The following is an 11,130-nucleotide window of genomic DNA, read 5'->3' as shown; positions in this document are numbered from 1 at the left end:
ATTACTCTATTTACAGAAATAGTAGGGTGTCTCTATATTCTTGATTCCCTATGAGAATTATTATTATCTTCTGTTCATGGGTCTTAGAATAATACTCAGTTGAAAAAGTTTATCTGGAAGGAATATTGAGATTATTACGTATTTTTCATGCATTTCACTCATTTATACATGTGCATTGACCTATGACCAGATGACGTTATATACGCGTATATATGTAAATATATGTATATGAGATATGGGAAAATGTTACGGCATTATATACGCACCACTACCTGATCAGCTGGTATATGTTGATAATGTCACCCACAGTGGCTGAGACGATATGATGGGATGTCCTCAGTGGCTTGATGTTATTATGTACACCCATACCTATGCATGGCATGACATTTATACGCAAGTTCATGACATTATAAATGTTTCAGAATTTACAAAGTTATTCTGATTTAAAGATGTGTTTCCTTATTCCATGTTTCATCTATGACTCTTACGTACTAATTTTCATGCCTTACATACTTAGTACATTTTTCGTACTGAGGCCCTATTTTACGGGGCCTACGTTTCATGCCCGCAGGTGCAGGTAGGCAAGCTGACGGTCCCCCTTATTAGGATCCCTGATCAGCGAGAGTTGGCATGCTTCACTTGATCCAGAGCTGCTTTTGATTTTGGTACGATATGTTTGTATATATATATATATAGTTATGACGTGGCTCAGTCTCGTCTTTGTACAGTTACATTTCTATTAGAGGTCTGTAGACAGTTATGTACAATTGGATAGTATGTGGCCTTATCGGCTTTCAGCTTGGGTTATATGTGGCCTTGTTGGCTTTCAACTTTGGATGTATAGTTGTTTATAGCAGCCTTGCCGGCTCGCCTACTGTATTCTGCATGTACACATACATATGCCTTGTTGGTAGGTTTCCTTCATGTATGTTATTTTCATAATTCAGTAGATGTTATTCAGATTCATATCTTAGACGCATGCTTAGGGATGTTTGACAGGTAGGACTCAGGCACCCATCGTGGCCCATTAGTTTGGGTCGTGACAAAACTGGTATTAGAGCAATTCTTTCCTAGGGTTGTCTATAGACTGTGTCTAGTAGATTCTTATTTATGGGTGTGTTGTGCACCACACTTATAAACAGGAGGTTACAACATATATAGGATGTTATCCTCTTTTTTTATCTCAGATTGTGCGATACAAGAATTCATGTTCATAAGGATATGTTATATTTCAACAATGCCTCCAAAGAGTATGGCCGCCCAGAAGGGAAAGTCCGTGGCTGGTGAGACTACTAGTCGAGTGCCACGAGTTACCAGGGCTCGGGGAGAGTCTCATGGTGAGGTTCCATCTCAGACTTCACATACCCCGCCCTTTCCAGAAGAGCTCTGAGGGGCACCAGCTCCAGCGCCCGCCCCTATACATTAAGCACCTCAATTGGATGTACCGGGTCAGGAGATGAGAGATGTTATTCAACTATTAACCCGATTAGTAGCCGTGTAGGATCGACGTCAGCAAATAGGTATTGGTCATGCAGATAGGTCCGTCAGTACGAGGGTTTGTGACTTTATTAATTTAGACCCTCCAATATTCACTGGGGCAGATATGAATGAGGACCCTCAGGTATTTATTGATAGGGTGCAGAGGACGTTAAGGGTAATGAAGGCCTCTACAACTGAGTCAGTTGAGCTAGCTTCCTATAGACTCCGAGATGTTGCAGTTAATTGGTACGAGTATTGGAAATTGTCTATAGGTGAGGATGCCCCTCCAGCAGTATGGCAGGAGTTTACAGAAGCTTTTCTTCGTCATTATCTTCCACCAGAGCTTAGGCGAGCCAGAGTTGATAGGTTCTTGACCCTTCGACAGGGTAACATGAGTGTTCAGGAGTGCAATCTTCAGTTTGATTCATTGGCTAAGTATGCTCCCACTATTGTATCTAAGATGGAGGATCGGATTCACCGGTTCGTGATGGGATTAGAGCCTCACTTGCTTAATAATTGTATGTCGGTCTCACTTTAGCCAGACATGGATATTTCCCGTATTCAGGCATACGCTCAAGGTGTAGAGGAGCGTAAACAGAAACAGAAGGCCGATTGTGAGCATGATAGGGCCCAGAATAAGAGGGTGAGGTCTTCGGGTCCTTTTGGTGAGTTTCGAGGTGGTCAAAGGCAGCAGTACTCAAGGTATCTATCCCAACCCTCGGCTAGCGCGCCCCCTCAGTTTGGCGGTAAGAGATTTGATTGTTCTACATATTCAGGGTTTGGTTGGAATTTCAGGGCCTCATGTTCTCAATATAGGGGTGAGTCAAATCAGATGAGGCCATCCTTACCCCGATGTACTCAATGTTTATGATAGCATAAACAGTCAGTTCTAGGCGCGCATTTTATGAAAGTCGAATTTCTTTGATTTGGGATTTAAAATAAACTGGTGACTTGGGACACCAATTAAAATATTCCAAGTGGCTACTATAAAAATTAATTAAAATAATCTCATTTCGAATAATGTCACTTTAAAACTAAATAGAATAATCCTAATACAGAGTTAATCTTTTCCTCGATTCGGGATTTGAACCGGTGACTTGGGACACCATAAATTATCCTAATTGGCGACTCTGAATTTTAAATAAAATAATCCCGTTTCGATTGTCACTTTAAGTTGGAAAAAACTCCCTTATACCCTTCCGGTGTAGGAAAAAGGGAGGTGTGTCAGATCTGGCGAGTTGTATTGCAGCGGTTGAGGGATGAGAAGCTTTATGCAAAGTTCTCCAAGTATAAAGCCTGAAGAACCAGAAAGAACAACAAATTCCTATCTTCCAAAAATAGCTCCAAACACAGCTAATAGAAGGGGGTCGGATGAACCCAAAATATCCTATTTTGAGGGCGGATGAACCCAACATATCCTATTTGAGGGCGGATGAGACAAAGGCGTAGTGACATGTCAAGTGCAACTGTGCTAAGCTCGTAAGGTCGTGGTAGCCCCGCAAAGCACGAATAGGGGGTTGGAGCAATGCCAAACACAACCCACAACAACCGATGGCAATTGGCAACTTACTAAGCTTCGCCCCATGCGCATGGCACCTTGCGGCGCGAGCTTGGGACCTCGGAATTCAATTCCGGGCATACGACCAAGTCCCATATTTTTCTACAGACCCTTCGGGACTGTTAAATCACGGATCCGGGTCCGTTAATTGTGCTCCCATTAACCTTTTTGTACACAGAAGGTTTTTGCCACATATAACAAAATTGAACTTTTCAATTGTCTTGTTAAAGCGAATATTCCAACTTCAAGATACTTGCTTTAGTCCATAAATGGATCCTTGTAGCTTTCAAATTCTATTATGATCAGACGAAGATGTGAAACCTTCAGGTTGTGTCATATACACGTCAGAAAATGTCACTCGGTTTACCTCGAAGATTTTGTGCACTATTTTCTCTAAATGGTTCACTGAGAGCTTGTCCGGAACATGGGCTTCGTTCAAATTCTTCATTAATGCCCGGAAATGATCGCTTGAATTCAGGGAATATGAATTCCATTGGAGAGAGCAAGCATGGAGGGTTGACCCTCCGATGAAAGAAAGTGAGATGGTTGATTATTTCTTGCAGGCTTTGGAACCCACTCATTCTCCAGGTGGACGCCTGACTTCTTCAATTCTTCATCCTCATTCTCCAGGTGGACGCCTGACTTCTTCAATTCTTCATCCTCATTCTCCAGGTGGACGCCTGACTTCTTCTTTTCTCTAAATCGAGACTTCTTCAATGTTTATTATGTTTGACTAAATAAAGGAAATCAATTTAAATAGCGCGCCTAAAGCAACTACGAAATTTCGAATTAATAACAAGATTTGCGAGGGCCATGGAAAATTTAATAATGGCACGCCTCGATTTAAAGAAAAGTTATTCTTAATTATCCGAGGGCCATGGGTTATCTAATTTTGCTTATGGCACACCTTAAGTCTAATTTCAAAAGGGCTGATTAATTAATTAAATGACTAAGGGAATTTGCATTTATTTCAAGGCTAACGTTCAACTAAACTTCATACTTAATGGACTGGCATTAAATTAAACCTAAACGTTTGGCTACTTAAAATGTCTAAGGCCAGCAACAGGCCTCATCGTCTCAAACATACAAGGCCCAATTGGATCAGCTGGTGCCTTAAATAAAAGAACGCATGGGATGGGTCAGATTTCGAGCTCACAAATGGGCATCCTTTCAGCAATTCTGCTGGGCCCAAAATGAGCCCAACATGCTCCAATAACCCTCGATCCAAAACTCAAAAAATGGGTCAGCCTCAGGCCCAACAAATAACAAACCAGCACATACATAGCAGGGGAAACAAAAGTGATTACAAGCCAAGCCAATTGTTAACACATGCCATTGTTGGAGCATCGAAATCGCAATCCAGATATGTTTATTATATTATCATTTTTATGCAATGAAACCTCTTCAATGAAGGAATTAAAAATATGCTACTGCTCTTGAAATCATTGAACCTATAGCCCATGACTGTTTATGCTATCAGACATTGTTAAAATATCATTCCAACCTTAAATAACCATTCTAATATGCAATGCATCTAACCCCCAAATGCTTTATAAATCATTGTATTATCCACTTCAATCATATGGCTTTAAATTATGAAAACTACTAATTAATCTTGCAATGACTTCGATACACATGTCATTATTCATACAGAGACATCACCTTATAGATTTACTCAAAATCGATCAATATAGCATTCATATCTATCTCTATACTTACAATACTAAAACTGAACTTTTATCCAAAAGCCGAACTTTGAAAGCAACAATTCCCGAATAATTTCTGCCAAGTATCATGATTGCTAAGTGCAACAAGATTATAAGAAAACTCATTGTGACTTATTATCTCTACTAATTTGAAATAACTCAATCAAACCTCTAAAAATGCTTACTCACATACAACAATCCATGCTACAGCAGTCCAAGTTAAATACATGACAAAGAGAGTTCAAATACAGTCCATAATATTCTATAAACATGGCTGAATATAACAAAGTTCAAGATAGTAAGGCTAAATCAATAGGGAACAAACAGGTAAAACTTTGAAGAACATAGACTAGTATTCAGCTAGCATGAACTACAACTATTTAAATCAATTACAGGGCTTCCAAATACACTTCTCATATTAACAAGATTTGAAAAGTACCTTGGACAATCAAAGCAAAGAAATGTGAAAGGATCGGCAGCAGCAGCAACTTGCAGCTCAACAAATTAAAAACAACAAGAACCAGTTCTTCTAAACCATTTTGAAACCAGAATGAACACAATTCTTTCGAGTTTTCAAAGAAATTCTAACTATAGGGAACTCAAAGAACAAAACCAAGGAAGTTTCAAACAATTTTTAGTATTTTTGGAGTCTAAAAATGCTCAGTCGTTTTCTAAGTTTTTTTAGCTTTCTAATCTCTTAATTCTCCATTGAAAGAGAAGGGAAACGAGCTTATTATAGAGGACCTCTAGGGCAGCAGAAATAATTCTATTGTTTTCCAATTGCCCCTTCCCCAATTTTCATTTTTAAGTTAAATCCCTAAATTTTAGCCTGCTTGCTAAGTTAATCCCAAACCCCACCTTCCAGGTAGCTTCCTAATCAGTTATACAAGATTCCCCTAAACTAAAAACCCTGAACTACCCTTTATGCTTATGCTATTTACGTTCAAGACCAAATATGGGTCAGGTTAACCCCAAGACCCAAAGCCTGGGCTTGCAAGACCCGGACTGACCCCCCTGTTTGGGCCTCTATTGATAGAGCCCAAATTGATTCCAGAAACCAATGAAAACCTAAGGAAATGGCCAATCGGAGTTATATGAACTCCTGGAACCAAGTATTCCAAATAAAGCAAAAATAGGAGGGAAACTTGAGCGAAACCAAACGATAATGACTAAAAGAAAAATAATCTAAAATTAACAGGCATGATTTGAGAAACAGAAAAATAAGAAAGAAAAAAGAAAGAATTAGACGAAACTGAGAATGAAATTCAAACAAAAAACAAAGGACCTGAAATACCTGAAAGAGACAGATAGATGATGGGTTTGAACGGACTATCCAGTGGTTTTGATTTGAACCAAAAATGAGTGTTAGTCAGGTTGTTTTTGTGAGAACAACCATCTAACCTTTGTTTCAGGCCGAAATCTCTTCCACGCTTTGGAAAAAATCAAACCAGGCCTTTTGCATGAGGAATCAAAGGTGGGAACAAATCTATAGTTCCATTTAAGATATGAAATTGGAGAAAAATGGAGGGGATTTTGGGGAAATTGATGGTGGTTAAGTGTTTGAGGGATTATGGGGACTGTATGGTGAAGTTTTGGGAGGATTTAGAGGTCAAATACCGGTGGAGAATGGCGGAATTTGGAGGCGGCGTTAGGGCATGGACGAAGGAGGTGAGAGAGACAGAAGATGGGTGTTTGGCTTAAGTTGTCTTTAGGGCTTTCGGACAGTTATAAGCAAATATGGGGGAAGTGGTCTTGGTCGTTGGATGAAATCAAATGGAAAGCCTGTATTTAATTAAAACTTTGAACTCCAAACGACGTAGTTTGGTTAAGCAGTGAAGAATGGACCGGGTAAAGGCTTGATTGGGCTTGATCTTGAATGGGTTTCAGGGGGAAATTCATTTGGGCTGCTACGAATTTGGCCCAAAAACAGCCTTCTTATTTCTTTTTCCATTCAACATCAGTTTCAAGTTTCCTTTTGTTTTTTCAAAATTAATTTAAAACCTAAATTAACTCTTAAAAGTAAATTAATTTACCAAAATAAGCTAACTACCCAACATAGTATTTACAATAATTATTTTTGTAAGACAACTAAATTGCTAATTAACATAAAAATGTAGAATTAAATTCCTAAATGGAAATGCAAAGTATTTTTTTATTTTCATGAATAAAATAAAATTAAACATGTACAGAAAAATATAAATAATTAAGAAAATTCTACAATAATTCCTAAAATAACAAACAGTTAAAAGAAAAATGTAATTCTTTGGGATTCTGTAGGAGTAATTTATGTGGGACAAAAATCACGTGCTCATAGTTTCCCCTCTTTGCTCGGAGACACGAAGGGTTTTCGGGCAAAGATAAAATGAGCAATTATGAGGGATTTTCGCCCATTTGAAACTCCATGAGAAGCATTTTCAAAAGAGCCTGACTGAACCTTGCTTCAAAGGTTGCCTACATATCCTTGGCTATAAAGGAATCAGGTCAGTGTAGTTCTGGAAGTTTTGGTAGCTGGAACTACCGGGAAGCTGTGATTTCACTGTTGCTGCTGCTGCTACTGCTTGCTGAACTTTTTATTACACCAAAATGGAAAATAAAAAATTAGACTCGCTAAGCCTATCAACCACGAGTTACAAGATTCATATCTATAAATCTTCTCAAGCTTGATCTTGAGTCTTGGCTAGTTCTTGCTGCAGACTCCAATTTGAATCTTGATGCTTGTCAACTGTAGCCGCCAGTTCATTCTTCAGCTTTGGATCAAGGCGGGACATGCGAAGCTTGTGACTTGAATCATATCATGAGCAGTCCGCATCTTTCTCTGCTTCTGTGCCTTGAGTTCACCTCTTTTCGTTCTTTTCTTCTTTTCTTTATTCTGGATTGAGACTCATTCTTTTGGTCGTCTTGAACCTTGTGCCTTGAGGTAAAACCTGCTCATACACCAAAACAAACAAACGAACAAAATTTTTTTGCACCAGTTTTCACTAGGAAAATTTCGTGAGTTATTATAACAAAATCTTAACTACTTCTTTATTGAAAGTAATAAAATCAGGAATGTGTATCCTTGGGAGAAAGAGATTAGGTAGTGGAACCCAATATCTATACTAAAAATCAACCAGGGAGTGGAGACCCTGTGTTTGAAAAAGCGACTAGGGAGTGGAGACCCTATGTCTAAAAAATAAAACTCAACTAGGGAGTATAGACCCTATGTTGGAAAAGGCGACTAGGGAGCGGAGACCATATGTCTAAAATAAACTCAACTAGGGAGTGGAGACCCTATGTTGGCAAAAGGCGACTAGGGAGTGGAGACCCTATGTATAAAATAATCTCAACTAGGGAATGGAGACCCTATATTGACAAAAGGTGACTAGGGAATGGAGACCCTATGTCTAAAATAATCTCAACTAGGGAGTGGAGACCCTATCTTGGCAAAAGGCGACTAGGGAGTGGAGACCCTATGTTGGCAAAAGGCGACTAGGGAGTGGAGACCCTATGTCTAAAATAATCTCAACTATGGAGTGGAGAACCTATGTTTGCAAAAGGCGACTAGAGAGTGAAGACCCTATGTCTAAAATAATCTCAACTAGGTAGTAGAGACCCTATGTTGGCAAAAGGCGACTAGGGAGTGGAGACCCTACGTCTAAAATAATCTCAACTAGGGAGTGGAGACCCTATGTTGGAAAAGCTTAAAAGTAGAGATTGGTGGTCCTAAGCTACCATTTTTTGAATTTTCTTCTCTTATTATTTGTTTTTCAATCTTGTTTTGTTTTCTCTTTTTTTTTAATTATTTTCATGGAATGAGTAAATGCAGGAAAAAATTTGGAGGGGACTTCCCTTTTTATGGATTGTTGCTGCAAAGTTGTTTTTAGCACTTGCGCATTTCTTTTTTGGTTGCACCTGCTTCTTGCAAGGTTGCTTGAGATTGTACCTATTTCAAGTTTTCAAATAAAGAACAATTGTTAGTTTGAAATGGTGGTTGATTTTGTGGCCTTGATTGTTTTTTATTACTTGATCTCGACCCAACTCTTTTGATGAGAACCTCTGCTGCTTGCTGGCTTTCTGGAGATCGATCTCTCTTCAAAACCCGAGGACCTTGACTTCCATAATTACACATGAGGGTTCGCTCATATGTGATTTTGGCCTTTTCATCTTATTCTGCCTTTATGGGCAGTTGACTTTGGGTCACTTTCATTTTCAATAATTTCAACTTCCGAGCATCGACCATCATGGCCAGTCGGGATCGACTTGATGCACCCGATGAGGCTGGATGCTTTTCTTTGGATTTGGATTTTTTTAAGCAGAACCCTGTAAAACTAATCTTGCCACCTTTTCTTTGTAATAGTTTTGGAACAACGTTAGACCGAAAGGGATTCAAAGAAAAGTAAACAAAGGACAAGAAATTGAATTTAAAGAGAAGTGTCGCTTTCGGGGGAGGAAAGAAGGAATTATCTGGAGTTTCTACAAACTTCAAGAGACATGACATGCTTCTTGGACTGGATACCCGATCTGCACAACTATCCAACTTCTCATAAACCCATTATGACTCGTGTTTTAAAACCAAGAAACCTTTCCAGGACTTTTTCAGTGCCAATGGTGGTGATGGATTTCTTCTTTTCGATCAATGACGCCCTTTGTGGGTTTTCACCAATTGACCTCTCTCATTTCTCTTCTCACCGTCGCCTTATAGTACTTTTTACGAGTTTTCACTAACAAGACTCTCTCATTTTAATTTCTCTTCTCACTATCGCCTTACGGTGCCCATGGGTTTTCACCAATAAGACTCTCTTATTTTATTTCTCTCATCTTGATTGCATCGGATCCAACAACTGCGTTCTCCAATTTAGAAAACCTTTCACCGATTGACGGAAGTACTTGAACAATGCTTGGGTAAAACGAATTTGGATCAAATTACAACTTTGGAACCATTCAGGCGGGATCACCCCGAACCATTATAAAATCTGCCCCAATTTCACTTCTGAGGGAAATTGGATTTTTGTTTTGGTGTGACTGAACCCCAGAGAGAGGCTGCCTACGTATCCTTTCGGAATCAAGTCGAACGTAGTTCAGGAAAAATATTTTTTTTGTTGTTTTGTTTTGTTTTGTTTTGTTTTTTTACAAACGTCTTCAAGTTCCAAAGAGGGTAATGAAGGAAAGCTAACCGGCTCAAAGGGTTAGCAAAGGATTGGAGTGTTTGGGGTAGCGAGAATGAAAGCCTTCGTCATCCCAAACGGATAATATTGTTGTTGCAGTAAGACTAGACATAATACTTTTTGACTGCATTTGCATTTACAGCTCTTTCGGGGTCATTTCCTTCGATGTCTCCTAGGTATAACGCCCATTTTGGCAATAATTTCTGACAATGTATGGGCCCTTCCAGTTAGGAGCGAACTTTCCCTTTGCTTCCTGGTGGTGAGGGAGAATATGCCTCAAAACTAGTTGCTCTACTTCAAAGTTCCCTAGGCCGCGCTTTCTTGTTGTAGGCACGGGCCATTCTTTGTTGATACAACTGCCCGTGGTAGGCCGCGGCCATTTGTTTTTCATCGATTAGGGTTAACTGTTCCAAATGGGCTTTGACCCACTCACTGTCCTCAATCTCAGCTTTAACAATGATCTGAAGAGAGGGGATTTCAACTTCTGCGGGTATCACGACTTCAGTTCCATAAACCAAAAGATATGGGGTTGCTCCGAATGATGTGCGCACAGTAGTGCGGTATCCCAATAATGCAAACGGAAACTTTTCATGCCATTTCCTAGAACTTTGGATCATCTTTCTCAAAATCTTTTTGATGTTCTTATTTGCTGCTTCAACAGCACCATTAGCTTTAGGCCGATAAGGGGTAGAGTTCCGATGCGTTATCTTGAATTGTTCGCATATCTCCCTCATCAAATGAATATTCAAGTTTGTAGCCTTATCCGTAATAATAGTTGCAGGAATACCAAAACGGCAGATGATATTGGAGTGCACAAAGTCTACCACCGCTTTCTTAGTGACTGATTTGAGAGTAATTGCTTCAACCCACTTTGTGAAGTAGTCGATGGTGACCAATATGAACCTATGTCCATTGGAAGCTTTTGGCTCGATCGGCCCAATGATGTCCATACCCCAGGCAACAAATGGCCAAGGTGCTGACATAGGATGCAGTTCTGTAGGTGGTGCATGGATCAGATCGCCGTGCACCTGACACTAATGACATTTCCGCACAAAACCGAAGCAATCCTTTTCCATAGTCATCCAATAATAGCCTACTCAAAGGATCTTCTTTTCCAAAACATACCCATTCATATGGGGTCCACACACTCATGCGTACACTTCATACATGATTCTTCCGGCCTCTTCGACGTCAACACATCTTAACAAGTTGAGATCTGGAGTCCTTTTGTACAAGACCTCGC

This window comes from Nicotiana tabacum, chromosome 20 (genome assembly GCF_000715075.1).
Source record: "Nicotiana tabacum cultivar K326 chromosome 20, ASM71507v2, whole genome shotgun sequence".
NCBI classification, from domain to species: Eukaryota; Viridiplantae; Streptophyta; class Magnoliopsida; order Solanales; family Solanaceae; genus Nicotiana; species Nicotiana tabacum.
This window is presented reverse-complemented; position numbering follows the sequence as displayed.